The sequence below is a fragment of the Gopherus evgoodei genome, chromosome 8 (genome assembly GCF_007399415.2).
Source record: "Gopherus evgoodei ecotype Sinaloan lineage chromosome 8, rGopEvg1_v1.p, whole genome shotgun sequence".
NCBI lineage: Eukaryota > Metazoa > Chordata > Testudines > Testudinidae > Gopherus > Gopherus evgoodei.
Window position 1 is genome coordinate 36,658,288 of NC_044329.1, and position 20,611 is coordinate 36,678,898.

Consider the following 20,611-nt stretch of genomic DNA (forward strand, 5'->3'; position numbering starts at 1 on the left):
TCTGAGTGGATGATATTTTTAGCGAGAAAATGTAGCATATTATCATTAGGCATTTTATGAAAAAGAAACCTGCATGTGTCTATCAATTTGTACATTACTGGGTACTTCAAAGGGTGCAGCTCAGTTAGGATTTTTGTGAACAAGATATTTCCTACACAAGTCCAGAGAGAACAAGGGGAAAGTCTGAAAGTGGGAGCCTGAGCAGAGAGAGTATGTCTGGGGGTCAGCTGAGCCACAAACTAAATGGCTCTCAATTCAGCTGTTTTCCCCCAAAAAGTTAAACACAGGTGTAAATGGTGACCTCTTGTATTTGCTCCCGCAGAATCATTTTGAAGTGCAAAGCCCAGGGCCATGAGGTTCTGAAATGACATGGAAGTTCAGTCTTGCTATCTCCATTCTTTGGATACTTTCTTCCCAAATTAACCCTCTGCCCCAGCGATAACATTATCATCCTCTGGGGAAACTGAGGCACAGATTCGTGAAGTGACTTCCCCAAGGTCACACCACAATTAGTGATATTGCTGGGCAAAAAACCTTGGAGTCCTGTGTGCAAGTTTCCTGCTCTAACTGCTAGGCCATAAACATTGAAGAAGATCCTTAACAAGTACTAAAGTGGCCCTGCTGCAAGGTGCAGCCTGTGGAATCATTACTGTATTTAAAAAAAAACATGCTATTTTTACTAAGAGTCCCAGTCACTGAGGTAAATGTGGTGTTTCTCTAGTAAGGTTAAGATTTTGGCTGCCAGTGGGAGGGGTGGGGAATAAGTGGCCTTGCCCTAGCCCCTTGGGTAGCCCAAGTAAAGATCAGCCTTTCCCTGGGGCTCTTTGGGCAGCCCAGGTATGGACCTGCCAGAACTACAGTGCACCTGTGCAGGGCAACACAGAGGCTGTTACTGAGATGCATTCCCCTGTCCAGGAGCAGCTCAGCTGGAAGTGGGTGGTAAAGGGAACGAAGACTCTGCCCTCCCGTTGCCGGCCACTTGGGAGGTGTAGGCTGTCCCCTTTGAAGGGGTGTCTCCTCCCTCCTGCACAAGTGGGGAGCTCCCCAGGGAACAGCATGGTTTTGTGTCAGCCCTCCCTTTAGGCCCTGGCTGCATGTGACAACCTCACCCTGAGCTGCCACTGAAATCTCTTTGTACAGAACAAGGAGCTGGCCAGAGTGAGGTATCTGGCCATAGCCATATTCCCCATCTCCTGTCCAGCAGGAAGCCAGATCAGAGAATGTGTCCATTGCACTGGGGCCAGCATTGTGTCAGACTCAAAGACATTGCTGTGGGGAACGAGGCCTACAGAGTCCCGTCCCCCCAGAGCCCAGGGGCTTTCCTGCCTAATGATCCCTGTCTCACATGAGCTCATGCTTCAGAAAGCAGATCCTTGCTGCTCCTGAGGAGATTTCAGAAGGTCATGGTGCTAGTTCAATACTAGAGGCTGGCTGCACACACGCTGTATTCTCCAGAACAACATTATGGGCCTCATGTCATCAGGACCTGCCTGGCTGGGCAAGGGCAGATTGGGGAGAATGGGCCCAAATCTGGCGCAAAGAGCGTCTCCACTCCCCCTGTGCAGGGGCTGGATGCAGTATGGCCAAGGTGTACAGCCACTACTAGCTTTGCATTGGCACTAGCTTACCTTAAGGGAGCTGGGTGGTTAATATGTCTGTCCATCCCTCCGTGCACACGCTAGCCAGAAGAGCTGACTGAGCTCCTGCTGCCTCTGTTTTCAGGGTGGGGACATTGACACTGCCAGACACTCATTTGTGTGGGTCGAGGAGAACCCCTCCTGGAGTTCCCACTGCCAGAGGGTCCAGAGGCACCTCCACAACAAAGGTACCATCTAGCCCATTAAGCACCATGCAAACAGTAAGTGCCAAACCCTCCCCCATGTGACAGTAACATGTCTTGTGGGCGGGAGGCTGAATATGGGCACTTGTGGGGCCAGATCCCCACCTGGTGCAAGTGGGTGCAGCTCTGTCAGACTCAATGAGGTTGGCTGATTTGCACCAGCTGAGGATGCTGCATAGAGAAGGAAAGCTTGGTGGTTAGGGAGATTCAGGTGCAAATTCCTGCTCTGCTACGGACTTGCTGTGTGACCTTGGCTAAGTCACTTAGAACCTCAACTCCACACCTGTACAATGAGGATAATAGCCCAGGCCTGCCTCCCTGGGGTGTCGGAAGGAGAAATGCATTACAGGTAGTGAGGTGCTTGGACTCCACAATAATGAGGGCTAGATAAGCACAACAGATAAACAGGATCTGGCCCATGGAATCTATTCCTCATCCGTCTGTTGGGGGAGCCAGGTGTCCTTGAGAATAAGACCATTTTCCATCAGCAGGAAGGATTGCTGAGTAGTTAAAGCACAGGCCTCAGAGTTACAGGCTCAATTTTTGGGTCTGCCACTGACTTCCTGTGTGACTTTGGCCAACTCACTAAGGTCCACAGAGGTGTTCAGGCTCCTAACTTCCATGGAAATCAATGAGAGTTGGGACCTCAAATGCTTTTGTGGAGGATCTGGGCTTCAGTCTCTCTGTGTCTCAGTTCCCCAGCTGTAAAATGGAAACAATACTTCCTACCTACCTGTGGTACTTCAGTCACTGAGGTTTGCAGAGCACTCTGCAGTCTTCATGGGCAAGGCGCTGCAGAAAAGCAAAGGACCTTTTGATTCTGCCAGCAGTTTAGCTGTGAACCTGTACAGTGAAGCCACGGGGCTCCCAAGCGCCCCGCATTAACATCCTTCCTCATTGCTGGACCACCAGCTGGTGAGTGAGCCTGTATCGCAAGGGGACAGGCCAGGCTGCTTTGCTCCTCTTCCCCCCAATACTTCCTTGGTGGTTTACAGGGCTTGGCTCCTGTCCTATGGATAGCTCACGGTTGAGGGTTTTGTAACATCAGAGGTAACCCAGCCAATCATGGTGGGGTCTGTGTGTATACTGTAGCTGTATTGGTTAAAATGCCTTAAAAATCTTCAGATTTCTTTATTATCCCCCAAAGCAACTGTCCTTATGGCCATTCATCCTGCGTGTCTCTGCTGCATGCTTGTGTGCAGCAGTAGTCACTTATTTAGAAGTCTGTAAGTATTTACGGGGTGGAAAATATTAAATAATAGGCTCTTTAATCTGGCAAAGAAAGATCTAGCACAATCCAGTGGCTGGAAGCTGAAACTAGAGAAGTTCAGACTTGGAATAAGGTGTATGTTTTTTAACAGTGAGAGTAAATAAACCATTGGAACAAATTATCCAGGGTCGTGATAGATTGTCCATCACGGACAATTTTTAAATCAAGACTGGATGTTTGTCTCAAAGCTCTGCTCTAGGGATTATTCTGGGGCAGGTTTCTGGCCTGTTGTCATAACTCTCCTACTCAGATCTGAACCTTAGAGTTCAGAACATGAGAAGCTAGCATGAAACCTCCAAACTTAATTACCAGCTTGGATCTGATATCGCTGCCACCAGCCAGAATTCCAGTGTCTGGCTCACTCTGGTCTCCCCAAAACCTTCCCTGGGGAACCCCCAAGACTCAGATGCCCTGAGTCTCACCACAAAGGGAAATAACCCACTTCCCTTCTCCCTCTTCCCCTCCAGGTGTTCGCTCCCTGGGTTCCTGGAGAGATATACAGATTCAAGCTCCATGAATCTAAACAAAGGGATTCCACCCTCTTTACCTCCTCCCAGATTTCCCCGCCCTGGGTACTCTAGGAGATTCCCTGCTTCAAGTCCTTGAAACACAAGCACCGAGAGATCAGATCTCTCTCTCCCTTCACCCAGAGGGTATGCAAAGTCAGGCTTAGTAAATCTAACACAAAGAGATTCTCTCTTCCCCCCTGTCTTCTTCCTCCCACCTATTCCCTGGTGAGCTGCAGACTCAATCCCCTTGAGACCCCACTAAAAAAAAAATCCAACAGGTCTTAAAAAGAAAGCTTTATTTAAAAAGAAAGAAAAAGACATAAACTGGTCTCTGTATCAAGGTGACAATATACAGGGTCAATTGCTTAAAAGAAAAAATGAATAAACAGCCTTATCCAAAAAGAATACAATTTAACACATTCCAGCAACTACACACATGTAAATGCAAAAAAAAAAAACAATATAAACCTATTGTCTTACTATCCTTGTACTTACAACTTGGAAACAGAATATTAGAAAACTTGGAGATAGAGAGATCACTCCCAAAGCCGAGAGGGTCACCGAACCAAGACAAAGAACAAAGAACTCACACCCAAAACTTCCCTCCACCCAGATTTGAAAAAGTCTTGTTTCCTGATTGGTCCTCTGGTCAGGTGTTTGGTTCCCTTTGTTAACCCTTTACAGGTAAAAGAACATTAACCCTTAGCTATCTGTTTATGACACGCCCCCCAAATTGCAGACAGTGGGGAACCTCACTGGCGGTGATTTCTTCCTAGAACTTTAAAGTAAACAGATTAAGGGGCCATTACAGTTTCTTGTTGTTCCCCTTGGCAGTATGAAGCCACTGTAGCGCAGCATGGTCAGTTGTAGCTGGAACCACAGTCCCCAAACATATGGGCGTAGCTTTTCCAGGGCGTACACAATGGCATAGCATTCCTTTTCACTGACTGACCAGTGACTTTCCCTCTCAGACAGTTTCTTGCTGAGAAACACGACAGGATGGAAGTTATGATTTGTTGCTTCCTGCATGAGAACTGCTCCTATACCACGCTCAAATACATCTGTGGTTACTAGGAATGGCTTGTCAAAGTCCGGGGCCATTAGCACAGGGTCAGACATGAGCATTGCCTTAAGTTGGGAAAAGGCCTTTTGACACTTATCAGTCCACTTAACTGCATTTGGCTGGGTCTTTTTGGTCAGGTCAATCAGTGGGGCAGCCATTTGGCTGTAGTGTGGTACAAATCACCTGTAGTACCCGGCCAAGCCTAAGAAGGATTGAACCTGTTTCTTTGACTTTGGGACAGGCCACTTGTGGATAGCATCCACCTTGGCCTGTAGGGGGTTTATGGTTCCTCGACCCACCTGGTGTCCCAGGTAATTTACTCTGTTTTGGCGTATCTGACACTTTTTGGCCTTAACAGTTAGCCCAGCTTGCCTGATGCGCTCAAAGACCTTTTCCAGGTGTTCTAGGTGTTCGGGCCAGGAGTCAGAAAAAATGGCCACATCATCGAGGTAGGCAATTGCATATTCGCCCAGTCCTGCTAGTAGACCATCTACCAGCCTCTGGAAGGTGGCGGGTGCATTTCGCAGCCCGAAAGGAAGCACATTAAATTCATACACCCCTGCATGGGTGATGAATGCTGACCTCTCTTTGGCAGGTTCATCTAGCGGTACTTGCCAGTACCCCTTGGTTAAGTCTATTGTAGAGATAAACTGGGCACGTCCCAACTTTTCCAATAGCTCATCGGTGCGTGGCATTGGATAGTTGTCCGGACGAGTTACCGCATTTAGCTTACAGTAGTCCACGCAAAAGCGTATTTCTCCATCTGGTTTGGGTACCAGAACCACTGGAGATGCCCATGCACTGGTAGATGAGCGTATTATACCCATCTGTAGCATGTTCTGGATCTCCCGTTCTATAGCAGCTTAGGCGTGAGGAGACACCCGGTAGGGTGGGGCTCTAATTGGGTGAGCATTACCTGTGTCAATGGAGTGGTATGCCCGTTCAGTCCGTCCTGGGGTGGCTGAGAACAATAGGGTGAAGCTAGTGCACAATTCCTTGATTTGTTGCCACTGCAGACGTTCCAGGGTTGTGGAGAGGTTCACCTCTTCCACGCCACCGTCTTTTTTCCCTTTGTAGTAGACACCTTCAGGCCACTCAGCATCATCTCCCTGGACTGTAAACTGACAAACCTGTAAGTCTCTGGAATAGAAAGGCTTGAGAGAATTAACATGGTACCCTCTGGGTTTTAGAGAGGAATTGGGAAATGCTATGAGGTAGTTAACAGCTCCCAGGCGCTCTTGGACCGTGAATGGCCCTTCCCATGATGCTTCCATCTTATGGGCCTGTTGCGCCTTCAAGACCATAACCTGGTCTCCTACCTTGAAGGAACGTTCTCTGGTATGTTTGTCATGCCAGGCCTTTTGCTCTTCCTGAGCATCCTTTAGGTTTTCTTTAGCAAGGGCTAAAGAGTGTTGGAGGGTGCTTTGTAGGTTGCTTACAAAGTCCAGAATGTTAGTCCCTGGAGAAGGTGTAAACCCCTCCCATTGCTGCTTCACCAACTGTAATGGCCCCTTAACCTCGTGACCATACACAAGTTCAAACGGTGAAAACCCTAAACTGGGATGTGGTACAGCCCGGTAGGCAAAAAGCAACTGCTGCAACGCTAGGTCCCAATTATTGGAGTGTTCGTTGATGAATTTACATATCATGGCCCCCAAAGTTCCATTAAACCTTTTGACCAGGCCATTGGTTTGATGGTGGTACGGGGTGGCAACCAACTGGTTCACCCCATGAGTTTCCCATAGTTCTTTCATGGTCCCTGCCAGGAAATTAGCTCCTGAATCTGTAAGGATGTCGGAGGGCCAACCTACCCTGGCAAAAATGTCAGTTAGGGCCTGGCATACAGCTTTAGCCCTGGTGTTGCCTAGAGCTACTGCTTCCGGCCATCAGGTAGCAAAGTCCACGAAAGTCAAAACGTACTGTTTTCCTCTGGGTGTCTTTTTTGGGAAAGGACCCAGAATATCCACAGCTACTCGCTGACATGGGACCTCAATTATGGGGAGTGGCTGGAGAGGGGCCTTGACCTGGTCTTGGGGTTTTCCCACCCTTTGGCATACCTCACAAGACCAGACATACTTGGCAACGTCCTTGCCCATCCCCTCCCAGTGGAAGGACTTCCCCAACCAGTCCTTGGTTCTGTTCATCCCAGCATGGCCACTGGGATGATCATGGGCTAAGCTTAAGAGCTTTTCCCTGTACTTAGTTGGAACCACCAACTGTTTTTGTGGATGCCAGTCTTCCTGGTGTCCACCAGAAAGAGTCTCCTTGTATAAAAGTCCTTGGTCTATAACAAATCGGGATCGATTAGAAGAGCTGAGAGGCAGTGGGGTGCTCCGTGCCACCGCCCAAGCTTTCTGAAGGCTTTCATCTGCTTCCTGCTCAGTCTGGAACTGTTCCCTTGAGGCTGGGGACACCAGTTCTTCCTCAGACTGGGGACTTGGGCTTGGTCCCTCTGGAAGCGATGTAGGTGATGGTGTTGTTTCCGTTGCTGGTGAACCGCTCTCCGCTGGTGCACCAGGGGTTATTTCAGGCTCCGGCTGAGCCTCTTGGGTATGGTTGTCTGCTGCTTCTGCCAGGTCAGGCTCGCTGGCGCCCTCTGTTGTTGGGGTTGAAGATGGATTTGCAAGCACTGTCATCAGTGCTGGCACAGGTTCTGGTGCTGGCTGCTTTTCCAGTGCCTGGTCTGTGACTGGAGTCACTGCGGCTGTTTCAGTTGTTGGTATGGGATCCGGGTCCACTACCTCTGTCTGGGTCTCTGGTAACACAGACAGGGCCTCAGTGGACGGCTCAGGAACAGGAATGGGTCGGGAAGCTTGCCTGGTTTGGCTGCGTGTAACCATTCCCACTCTCTTGGCCCACTTCACCTGGTTGGCCAAATCTTCCCCCAGTAGCATGGGGATGGAATAATTGTCATAAACTGCAAAAGTCCACCTTCCTGACCAGCCTTTGTACTGGACAGGCAGTTGAGCTGTAGGCAAGTCTACAGCTTGTGACATGAAGGGGTAAATTGTCACTTGGGCCTCTGGGTTGATGAATTTGGGGTCTACGAAGGATTGGTGGATAGCTGACACTTGTGCCCCCATGTCTCTCCGCGCAGTAACCTTCTTTCCGCCCACTCTCAAATTTTCCCTTCGCTCCAAGGGTATTTGAGAGGCATCTGGGCCTGGGGATCTTTTGGGTGATGGTGGTGTAATGACTTGCACCCGGTTGGGGTTCTTTGGGCAGTTGGCCTTGATATGTCCCAGTTCATTACACTTAAAGCATCTTCCAGCTGACTGGTCACTCGGTCAAGGTGAGTTACTGGAGACTGGTGAGGTGGAAGAATAGGGTGTCTGTGGCTTTCCTTGGGTTGTAGGTGGGGTCTTGGGTTGCCCTTGGTTGTAGGGTTTATTGTCGGTGTGCCCCCTGGGGTATTCATTCCCCTTGACAGTAGCTTTCTTGCTTTCTGCCACTTCCATCCATCTGGCTCCAGTCTCCCCTGCCTCGGTGAGATTTTTGGGTTTTCCATCTTGTATGTACCATGTTATGTCCTCAGGAACACCATCCAAGAACTGCTCCATTTGTATGAGGAGGTGCAGTTCGTCCAAGGATTTAACATTGTTTCCTGATATCCAGGCCTCATAATTTTTCCCAACGTAGTAGGCGTGTCTGGGAAATGACACATCTGGTTTCCACTTTTGGGTTCTGAAATGCCGACAGGCATGATCCGGGGTTATCCCCATTCTGAATCTGGCCTTGGTTTGAAACAGTTTATAATCTTTCATTCTGTCTTTTGGCATTTCAGCCGCCACCTCTGCTAAGGGTCCACTGAGCTGTGACCTCAGCTCTACCATGTACTGGTCTTCAGGGATGCTGTACCCAAGACAGGCTCTTTCAAAATTTTCTAAGAAGGCCTCAGGGTTATCACCTGCCTTGTAGGTGGGAAATTTCTTGTGCTGTGGAACCATAATTGGTGAAGGGTTGTTAGGATTGGCTGGAGCATGCTGCCCAGCCTGTGCTAACTCCAGTTCATGCTTTCTCTGTTTTTCCCTCTCTTCACTTTCTTTTTGTTGTTTTTCCATTTCTCGGCGGTGGGCCACCTCTTCTTCTTCTAGTTTTCTGTGGTGGGCTGCATTTTTGGCTTCTTGTTCTCTTTTATGGGCTGCCTGTTTGATGTTTTCTTCCTTTTCTTTCAGTTCTACCTCTTTTTCTCTTTTTTCCATTTGTCGCCTGTGGTCTGCTTCTTTGATTTGTTTCTCTGCATCCATTTTTGCCTTGGAAGTCATGGTTCCTGTTTTCTTGTGTTGGGGTGCCCTCTGGTGTTTATTGTTTGAACTGCTGGCTCTCTGTTGTCTCCAGGGGTCTGCCTAGCAACAGTGCCTTTTTTTTTCTTCCTCTAGATAATCTTTTAAATGTAAAGTAAACCAGAAAAACTACTTTATTTGCATGTGTGTTGTGCTGGGTACTTGACTCTCAATCGGAGTGCTATAGTTTAACAAAAGACCCCCTGTCAACCTTAATAGTTCCTTGCTTAATATGCAAGCCAAACTGCAACTAGAGAACAGAAAAAAAAATTATCTCTGGCTCTTTTTAAAACCAAAGCCTTTCTGTCTGCTTAAAAGCCCTAGCAGAGGAAAAGAAAATAATATTCCTACTGGCTTCTGGATTCTTATCTTATCCCACACCACTGCCACTCATGTCATAACTCTCCTACTCAGCTCTGAACCTTAGAGTTCAGAACATGAGAAGCTAGCATGAAACCTCCAAACTTAATTACCAGCTTGGATCTGATATCGCTGCCACCAGCCAGAATTCCAGTGTCTGGCTCACTCTGGTCTCCCCAAAACCTTCCCTGGGGAACCCCCAAGACTCAGATGCCCTGAGTCTCACCACAAAGGGAAATAACCCACTTCCCTTCTCCCTCTTCCCCTCCAGGTGTTCGCTCCCTGGGTTCCTGGAGAGATATACAGATTCAAGCTCCGTGAATCTAAACAAAGGGATTCCACTCTCTTTACCTCCTCCCAGATTTCCCCGCCCTGGGTACTCTAGGAGATTCCCTGCTTCAAGTCCTTGAAACACAAGCACCGAGAGATCAAATCTCTCTCCCCCCTCACCCAGAGGGTATGCAAAGTCAGGCTTAGTAAATCTAACACAAAGAGATTCTCTCTTCCCCCCTGTCTTCTTCCTCCCACCTATTCCCTGGTGAGCTGCAGACTCAATCTCCTTGAGACCCCACTAAAAAAAAAATCCAACAGGTCTTAAAAAGAAAGCTTTATTTAAAAAGAAAGAAAAAGACATAAACTGGTCTCTGTATCAAGGTGACAATATACAGGGTCAATTGCTTAAAAGAAAAAATGAATAAACAGCCTTATCCAAAAAGAATACAATTTAACACATTCCAGCAACTACACACATGTAAATGCAAAAAAATATATATATATAAACCTATTGTCTTACTATCCTTGTGCTTACAACTTGGAAACAGAATATTAGAAAACTTGGAGATAGAGAGATCACTCCCAAAGCCGAGAGGGTCACCGAACCAAGACAAAGAACAAAGAACTCACACCCAAAACTTCCCTCCACCCAGATTTGAAAAAGTCCTATTTCCTGATTGGTCCTCTGGTCAGGTGTTTGGTTCCCTTTGTTAACCCTTTACAGGTAAAAGAACATTAACCCTTAGCTATCTGTTTATGACACTTGTGCTACACAGGTGGTCAGACTAGATGGTCACGATGGTCCTGTCTGGCCTTGGAATCTACAAATTTGGGTTCGTGGCCAAATTCCAGGCCTGGAGATGCACCTCCAGGTATGTCATCTTTAATCCTCCCCTACCCCACACTCTCCCTGCCAGGGTTTCAGGGGAGTAACATTTGGGGAAGGGATGAAGCTTAAACAAGGGTGTTCAGGCGGTTCCTCCTCTGGGGCAACCCAAGCCATTGGTGCAGGCTGGTGTATTTCAAAGGCAGAGACTTTGCTCTTCAGAAGCATCTTAATAAGTCCAGGTAGAAGCAAGTCTTGACTGGGGAGAGGGGTGGCCATACCAGGGAAGGGGGAAACTCCAGCAGAGCACGGCAAGTGCCTGCTCCCCTCCTGCCAGCCTACCCCTCAATGCATTTGTCTCTTCCTAGCACCACCTCATCAACGGCTCCTCTCCTCTCGCCCTTCTGTTCCTGGCTTGCCCTTCCTGCTCACCCATTCCTTGTCCGTACCATGGGCCTGAGGCTCCATCACACTCAGGCCCCGTTTGGCTGCTTCAGGAGCATGAAAGGTCCTTAAAGTGCATTTAAAGAGCCCCTAGGAAACCCCCCACCTCTGCTACAAACCGGAAGTGGGCAGTCATGCCTAGTGGTTGGAGAAAGAGTCACAGACCAGGAACAGCACCAAAGGTTAGAGCCTGAGTCCAGGACCAGGAGTCAGAGCCCAGGGTCACAGCTGAAGCCAGAAGCAGGTGAGGGAGAGGGTGGGAGCAGAGTAGAGCTGCAGAGGAACAAGGCATGCTCAGGAGAGCTTGCAGCTGTAGGCATGTTGTGGCTCAGCTGGGCTTGTAGGCTGCTGGAGAGTGGGCAGGCGTAACCACAAGTCCTCATTCCTGACACCAGCTGGGCCCTCCTTGGCTGGTTACTACTAGCTTAAGGGGTCTCTGCCACCCCAGCTCCCAGAGAGTGGCAGACAGGATGGATAGGGGTTGTGGCTACAGCGCACACACACTATGGCTATTCTTGGCTTAGAATCATAGATTATTAGGGTTGAAAGGGACCTCAAGAGATCATCTAGTCCAACCCCCTGCTCAAAGCAGGATCCCCAAATGGCCCCCTTAAGGATTGAACTCACAACCCTGGGTTTAGCAGGCCAATGCTCAAGCCACTGAGCTATCGCTCCCTCCCCCCTTTTCAGAAACGTAGGGGACAATAGGAAGCAGAGCATAAGATAGAGCAGCCCCAAAGGTGCTCTAGCATACAGTGGGGGCCAGGCACTCAAATCCAGGAACTCAAAGCCTCCCCATGGTGGGGATGGAGTAACTGAGACTCAGGCCCTTTGTCTTCTGCTGCTCATCTCTTTCTGCCTCCCTGGGCTTCCGCCTAGTGCTGGCCTGGCCTTGAAGCAGTTCAGGGAGGCAGCCTTCACTTGTTCCTACCCCTCTTCCCCAGAAAGTCTGCTCTTCTCTCTCTCTGCTGCCTCTCTCACCACTCTCCTCTTCCCCATGGGTCTCTTCCTTGGAGTCTTCTCCTCTGCTCCAGCAAAGCCAGGGCAGCACAGTCTTCCTCACAGTGAGTCGTGGTGCGGATGTCCAATGGCTCCCCCTGCAAAAAGGAGGCCTCTGTACCCCCTGCTCTGCTGGTGACAATCTCCACTGAAAACAATTCAGCAGAACCTGGACAGGCTGGAGCCCTACAGTAACCATGGTTGCAGGCTGCAAGTGGCGTATGGGCTGTATAACGCTTCCTGGCGTGCCCTTCGATAAGGCTGAATGGTACTGCTATGAACTCCAAAAAGGAGCTCTGAGCACATGAGCAATGCAGTGCCATGCACACTGCTGAGTGACAAGGAGATGCTTACTCCAAATTATTTCCATGCCACGGCATGCACAAAGTATGATTCGAATAGGACCCTTGCATGTATCCAAGTGAGAGTTGACTGCACACACCTTTGCTCCTCCATCCCATAAGACTGGCTGCTGCTGTCATGTAGCCAGGGGGAAGCTGGGACCACTGCAGGAGATTTCATCAAAGACGGGCTGCAAAGCCAAGGGATGGAGCTCAAGCTACTGAGCAACCTTGCCAGGAGTTCCAAGGGCTGATGAAATGGGGCATAGTAGCAAGGAAGGAGTTCCGGGAACAACCCCCGGAACAGCTGACTGCTTGTAGCAGGGCATGAGCAGTACTGCCACCTGTAAAGAATTTTTTTGGCATGTCTCATGATATTTGAAAATTTTCATATGCCCTAAAGGTTCAGAAGCGGATAGCAAATAAAATGATCCCCAGATCTATTATTTTGCAACTCTTGTGATTTTTAAGCCATCCCCTAACGTTGGTGGCCCTGTCTCGTGATTGGTGAACGCTTGAGGCTGGCAGCACTCTGTTGGGTTGTAGCGCCCTGTCAGTGAAGCCACCAGCTCTTCTGGATCACTCTTGCCATCAGGTCAGCTGGACCCTATTCCTTCCAGACCAGGAATACAAAAGGTCTAATGCCACTGATTCAGCCTGGCATTGGCGCTAGGCTGTCCCTATGATCAAGATAGAGGCGCTGTATATCTAGGTTTCTAGAATGCCTGGGCATTCCCCCCTAGCACCCTATACCCATCCCTCAAAGCTTCTTTGCCAAGACCTCCTGCTGGAGGGCAGGAGACTAGAGCCAGAGACCCCTGCTCGACAGCTCCAGGGAAATTCCCTGGTGAAGGGATGAGCCATGTCCTTGTTTTGTGGTGTCCCTGTGCTGGTATAGCCCACATACAGGGGCACAGGGTAAGCACAAATCGGGCGCTGAGTGTGTCTGTGAAGCAGAGGGAACTAGCAGCAGGGAGGGAAGGGTCTGCAGCCGAACTTGGGAGAATGCTTGAATTCAGGTTTGTGTTTGTCAGCTCAATTAACTATAAAGCCCCCCACCCCCCATCCCCTCAGCAGGGACTAAGTTTGCACCAACCCCAACCTGTATGGTTGTTAGGAGCTGGGAGGGAACATGTTTCAGTGTAAAGGTCCTGATGCCCTGAGGAGCAGCCACATAAGCCCATGGGCTCCTCTGATTATCAGCATTGTGGTACTGCCTCTGAACTCAGTCAGGGACCAGCCACTACTGGGGGAATTGTGTGAGTGGCAGGGAGATGGAGCCTAGAGTTGCCACTTTTTATTTGCACAAAAATGAACAACCTGATCCTGCCTTGCCCTGAGGCTGCACCCCTGTCCCGCCCCTTCTCTGAGACCCCACCCCAGCTCACTCCAATCCCCACCCTCGCTCACTCATTCATTTTCATCGGGCTGGGGAAGGGGGTTGGGGTGCAGGAAGGGGTGAGGGCTCCGGGGTGGGGCTAGAATTGAAGGGTTCAGAATGCAGGAGGGGGCTCCGGGCTGGGGTGGGGGTTGGAGTGTGCGAGGGGGTACAGGCTCTGGGCTGGGGGTTCAGGCTCTGGGGTGAGGCTCAGGATGAGGGGTTTAGGGAGCCCCATTACTTTGTGCATGTTCTGTGAGCCCCACTAGCCAATCTGTGTCCTTCGTTCATGGACTGCCCAATGAGAGCGCTGGAAGGCAGGGGTGGCTCGGTGGAAGGGATGCTGCTGGTTGGCTGGCCAGGAGGGGATACACAATGCCAGGGATTCAGCTATTTGTATTCTCTGAAACAGTGGAGCTGCAGGAGCAGGCGCTTTGGTTAATTAGATTACGAGACCCCACAGGCTTCTGAGTCATAAAAAAAAATGAAATGATTTTTGTAATTGAGGATGTGGTTTCTGCCAAGAGATGCTTTAATGAGCTTTTAGGTTTTCTCTCTTAGGTGAGCGTGAGTAGGTATGGACCACTATCACAGCCACTGTGTGCTGAAGGTTGGTAGGTTGCAGGAGAGGCTATTTACTTCTGCTGTGATCTCTATTCATTGCTTTCACAGTAATGGGAATCCTTTGCCCCTTAGGGCCCTTTTCATCAAAAAGCCTCCATGTGCCTTCCAAATGTTAACGCTCCATTCCTCACCATTGCCCCATGAGGTGCCCATCTCCAATGTGCAGTGGGGAAATTGAGGCACAAAAGAGTTAAAGGACAGATTCTTGCCCCCTCTAAGCTGTTCCATCACATATAGGGGCTGTTAATGCACCATAGCTAGCTTGTAAATTCCCCCAAGTGCAGCGCTCTGATGCCCCCCTCCTAATCTCCAGGACAGGGGACAGGCTGAGGGAAGGGGGTAGATGACTAGTACTGTGTGGATTCTGGGCTGCTCCACAGCCCATAGGCTGGCTTTGATGGATCACCGTAAATTAGAAGAGTCACCTGCTCCTCTGAGTTACATCTGGGGCTATTTTGGAGCAGCCCAGATTCTGAAGGATCAAATGGTCGTGTAAAGCCACTTTCGTCCCTTCCCAGCTTGGTCGGGCTGGAAGCGCTGCACAGAATGCCAGCCTGCCTGTCTTGGTGGAGGACACAGAGTCAGCTGTTGGTAGCGGTGGGATTAGAAGCTGGTGGTTTCCAGCTCCCAGCACCATGCTTGGTTGCCTAGAGATGCCCTAGCAGTGGAATGACATTGCATAGGGACACTCTCCAGAACTAAAGTTTATTGCTTATAATAACATGTTAAGGGCTCTCCAGTTGGGCATCCAAAAGTCGATGATCTTAATGGTCCCTTCTGGTGTTAAAATCTAGGATCTATGAAAATCAGAGGCCACTTTGCAAAACATTTACTGAGGTGCTGAGAAAGGGTGGAGGGACTTATTCTTTTCCTCCTAGAGATTCTGCCATGGTCACATCCCCAGCTGAAGTCTCCCAAAGTGTTCCTCCCCTTTACTTCTCCTGCTCATGCTCTCCCTGACCCTGTCATCAGCAATCACCCCTCATTAACTTTGAAAGATTCATCAGAATCTCCTTAGCAGTGCTGGATTTTGGCATGATTTCTACTAACATGGTCTTGAGCCCAGTTAAGGAACATTTAATATGGTGCATTTGTTCCTGGGTCTGGGCAACTTTCAGAGTAGCTGCATGTGGCTAGGTCAGATTGGTCTGGAGCTTGATTTCAATGCCACATGCATGATCATGCTATTTCAGCTCCTGTCGGCTTCGGCTTTAATGTTAGTTAGAGCTGTCAGCTTTCATTGGGAGTCAGAGAATGACCTCATCTCTTCTAGCTCCTGCAGGGAGCTTCATTAAATAAGCATGTCTTGATCTTTTTTCAGTTTTTTAAAAAAAAAGTTAATTTAGAGCTGGTGAAAGGTACCAGGCTGAGAATGCTGAAGGACAAGGCCTCTCATTCATCCACAGAACAGGTCTAGCACAGGCAGCACCAGAGGGAGGTTCCTCCCCACCCATAGGGTACGTCTACACTACAGGATTATTCCGATTTTACATAAACCGGTTTTGTAAAACAGATTATATAAAGTTGAGTGCACGTGGCCACATAAAGCACAATAATTCGGCAGCGTGCATCCATGTACCGAGGCTAACATCGATTTCTGAAGCATTGCACTGTGGGTAAGCTATCCCATAGTTCCCACAGTCTCCCCTGCCCACTGGAATTCTGGGTTGAGATCCCAGTGCATGATGGTGCAAAAACAGTGTCGCGGGTGATTCTGGGTAAATGTCGTCACTCATTCCTTCCTCCGTGAAAGCAACAGCAGACAATCATTTTGCGTCCTTTTTCCCTGGATTGGTCTGGCAGACGCCATAGCATGGCAACCATGGAGCCTGTTTTGCCTTTTGTCACTGTCACCGTATGTGTACTGGATGATGCTGACAAAGGCAGTACTGCAGTGCTACACAGCAGCATTCATTTGCCTTTGCAAGATAGCAGAGATGGTTACCATCCCTATTGTACCGTCTGCCATGCCATTGTAAATTGGTGATGAGATGATGGTTATCAGTCGTTCTGTACCATCTGCCATGCCATTGTAAATTGGCAATGAGATGATGGTTATCAGTTGTTCTATACCGTCTGCTGCTGTCATGGGTGCTCCTGGCTGGCCTTCGCTGAGGTCGGCCAGGGGCGCAAAGACAAAAATGGGAATGTTTTATGTTTATGTTTTATCTAAAAATAGAGTCAGTTGTGCCTAGAATATGGGGCAAGTGTACTAGAGAACCAGTATACCAGAGAGCACAGCCACTCCATGTCAGATCCCGCAGAAATGATGAGCTACATGCCATTCTAGGGGGTGCCCCTGCAACAACCCTACTCGTTGTTTCCCTCCTCCCCCAAGCCTCTTGGGTTGCAGGGGTACCCCCTACAGTGTCCCCCCATTTGTGTGATGAAGTAATAAAGAATGCAGAAATAAGAAACACTGACTTTTTAGTGAGATAAAATGAGGAGGAGGCAGCCTCCAGCTGCTATGATAGTCCAGGCAGGACATTAAATGGTGGCGGGGGAGAGGATCCCAGCCTCCCACTGCTATGATAGTCCAAGTAGTACAGAATCTTTTCTTTAGACATGAAGGGGAGGGGCTGATGGAGCTCAGCCCCCAGTTGCTATGATGAAGACGGTTACCAGCCGTTCTGTACCATCTGCTGGGAATGACCGGGAGTCATTCCTATTTTTACCCAGGTACCCCAGGCCGACCTCACGGAGGCCAGCCAGGAGCACTCACAGGATGATGAGGGCAGCTATCAGTCATTTTGTACTGTATTGTCTGCCGGAGGGGAGATGAGGGGAGAGGATGCTGCTGTTCAGTGCCGCAGCACCGTGTCTACCAGCAGCATGCAGTAGACATACGGTGACATTGAAAAAGTCACAAAACGATTTTTTTCCCTTTTCTTTCACAGGGGGGAGGGAGAGTAAATTAACGAGACATATCCTGAACCACCCCGGACAATGTGTTTGACCCTACAGGCATTGGTAGCTCAGCTAAGAATGCAAATGCTTTTCAGAAACTGCGGGGACTGTGAGATAGCTGGAGTCCTTAGTACCCCCTCCCTCCCTCCATGAGCGTCCATTTGATTCTTTGGCTTTCTGTTATGCTTGTCACACAGCGCTGTGCTGTGGACTCTGTCTATCATAGCCTGGAGATTTTTTCAAATGCTTTGTCATTTCATCTTCTGTACAGAGCTCTGATAGAACAGATTTGTCTCCCCATACAGTGATCAGACCCAGTATCTCCCGTACGTTCCATGATGAAGCTCTTTTTGGATTTGGGACTGCATTGCCACCCGTGCTGATCGGAGCTCCACACTGGGCAAACAGGAAATGAAATTCAAAAGTTTGTGGGGCTTTTCCTGTCTACGTGGCCAGTGCATCCGAGTTCAGATTGCTTTCCAGAGCGGTCACAATGGTGCACTGTGGGATACCGCCCGGAGGCCAATACCATCGATTTGCGGCCACACTACCCCTAATCCGACATGGCAATACCGATTTCAGTGCTACCCCTCTCGTTGTGGAGGAGTACAGAAACCAGTTTAAAGAGCCCTTTATATCGATATAAAGGGCCTCGTCGTGTGGACGGGTGCAGGGATAAATCGGTTTAATGCTGCTAAATTTGGTTTAAACACGTAGTGTAGACCAGGCCTTAGTCAGCAGGACCCAGTCTTGGTGCAAAACAGACCACCCCCGTGGTGCAAGACTGGCATTTACTCTCCATGTCCATTCAGTCCTTGGTCAGTCTCTGACACATCTGCCAATAAGGAGGCTGATTAGAGCCCTCTAGAAAGCCATCTGAGATCATTCTGTCTTATTTCATGCTGGATCTCCAACAGCTTTCAGGTGGTGGTGCCCGTTCTGGACTGGATTCAAACCAGCTGTAGAAGTGGTAGTTTATTAGCCTATCAGAAATCCCCTAAATAACCCAGCCATAAGTTTTAAGACGGTCACATGTTCATCAAGAGTATATTTATCACTAGGTTAGGAAGGGTTAATAAATGATTAATCGATGTTTTAAAAAGAGTTAATCAATTATCATACAGTCCCATAGGTCAACAGATTGTTGATAACCATGGCTTATAACTGTCTATCATGCTTTTTGTTGATGCTTATAACCACCTGTCTGTGACATGCTGATAGCATCTATCCTTTAGTAAACCTTTATAAATTGGTTATAAATGTGCCTTTAGTATAACAGGTGACCTTTAAGACTATACATTCTTTTGCGCCAATCTTGTGGCCTCAAGGGCCTTTGTCTTCATCTTGATGACTGCACTGCTTCTTACCTTGTCCAAAAACTTTCAGTGGATGTCAGCTTCTGATGGGAAAGAGCCTTTTTAGAAGATTGTCTCATTATTTCCAGAACAGTATCCCTAGTTTTCTCAGTTAATGGGCCCCAGTCTCTGAAACGCACTCCTCCCTGTTGGTCCTGTAGAGCCTGAGTTTGTTGTGTCGCTACAAGATACATGACCACGGTAATTTACTTAGTTTCCACTGAGAGGAGTGACTTTGGATTTCTTTGTGTTGGAGCTAGAGGCGGTCTCTCCTGGTGACATAGTGTATGTTTACAATTATTGGGGTTCTCGTCTTTTCCATGCATTAAATAATGTGCTAGGGGCATTTTATAAATTAAACAATTCATTTATTAAATATGTATGGCCTGCTCTTGTGTAGTAACTTACACGAAGGCAAAGCGGGTCCAACCCACTGCCATGTTAGAATGGAACGGTATGGACAATGCAATAGTGCCAGCACTGTGCATTCAAAAATCTCGAGTCAAGCCCCAAAATCATGAGATCGTAATAATAAAAGTTAAGTTCTTTTTATTTTATTTTATTAAGTTCTTTTGGAACTTTGAGGTTCATGTTTCCAAGCTTATTTCTGCAACTACTTACTCTTTTTTCTTTTTTTTTTTAAATGAAAGCTGAAGTTCTGGTGCATTCACATGACTCCAAGGAGTTGGTGTTTAAAAAAAAAAGCCCAAATATCACGAGATTTGTGATAAAATCATGAGAGTTGGCAACACTGCATTACCCAGGTCTAAACGACTACATAAGGTGTAAGGCAGGAGAATTGGACTCGTAGTAAGGCTAGACAGAAAACACAAATTCCATTCCTAGAAAAATGTCAAGTTTTCACATCATCCCACATCAGAACGAAACCCAGAGCTTTTGAAACTTTTTTCAAAAAAAGAGGGCCTCACCCTAGAATAGCCAAATGTCTACAGTACAGTTGCTACAGCGGCATAGTTACAGTGCTGAAGCTGTGCCGCTCTAGTGCCACAGTGTAGATGCTTCCTACGCTGGCAGGAGGAATTTTTTCATTGGTGTTGTTAATCCACCTTTCTGAGAGGTGGCAGCTAGGTCGACAGAAGAATTCTTCTACTGACCTACCTGCATTTACAACTAGGGGTTAGGTCGACCTAGCCATAGCACTCAGGGTGCAAAATTTTTCATAGTCCTGAGTGACATATGTAGGTTGAACTAATTTTTAAGTGTTGACTAGGCCAAATAGTCTAGTGATTAGGGCTCTGAGCTGGGATGGTGGCTAGGGAACTGACTTGAGGTGTGGAAAGCCCTGGTTCAAGTCTTTGCTCCAAATCAGACGGAGCAACTCCTTGAACCTGGATCTCCTACATAATAGGCAAATGCCCTAATTGGCTATTCAGGAGGCCTCTGGAATTGACCAGAAAGTCCATCCTGGAATAGGATTCCCTCCTAGCAGAAGTTTAATCAAAACAATACATTTCTGCAAAAGGTTTTGGTTTCGACAGGCATTCTCTGATGAAAAATATTTAGTCAAAGAATTCCCAACCAGTTCTATTTCATAGTGTCAAAGTTTACAGCAAATTGTAAGAACCATATCTTAGGTTTTGTCCATTCTAGGAAGTTGTACTGCTTTAACGATATGTGGTATAAAAACATATAAAATAGAACAGAATCAGTATAGTAAAGCAGTACATCCCCTCCAGTCTGGACAAGGTTGTATTGGTCTAAATGTGCTTTATAGTAGTAAGGCTATTCCCCTGTAAAAGGGGAATAAGCTATACTCATATAATGCACCCTAGGATTTGTATCAGTATAAATTTATCACACCCCTGATCTAGAAATATCACACCTCTAACAGACAGTTATACCCATACAACTGTCACTTGTAGACTAGACCTTAGTCCAAGGGTCGGCAACCTTTTAGAAATGTTGTGTCGAGTCTTCAGTTATTCACTCTCATTTAAGATTTCGCGTGCCAGCAATACGTTAACATTTTTAGAAGGTCTCTTTCTATAAGTCTATAATACATAACTAAACGATTGTTGTATGTAAGTAAATAAGGTTTTTAAAATGTTTAAGAAACTTCATTTAAAGTTAAATTAAAATGCAGAGCCCCCCGGGCCGGTGACCAGGACCCAGCAGTGT

General features: G+C 48.0%; 1 protein-coding gene across 4 annotated transcripts in view; it reads left to right on the top strand.

The window, feature by feature from the left end:
- The window catches only part of PSD2 (pleckstrin and Sec7 domain containing 2), a 153,045-nt gene that overhangs the window by 1,983 nt on the left and 130,451 nt on the right, over nt 1-20,611 (top strand). For 2 of the 4 annotated variants that reach the window (XM_030573800.1, XM_030573801.1), the window contains exon 2: nt 1,723-1,825. The exons of 1 other annotated variant lie outside the window; for it this stretch is intronic. The gene's annotated coding sequence lies outside the window, so the exon portion shown is untranslated. Of the gene's footprint in view, nt 1-1,722; nt 1,859-20,611 lie in introns of those variants that run through there. One more of the 4 variants, XM_030573802.1, reaches the window with a different exon arrangement.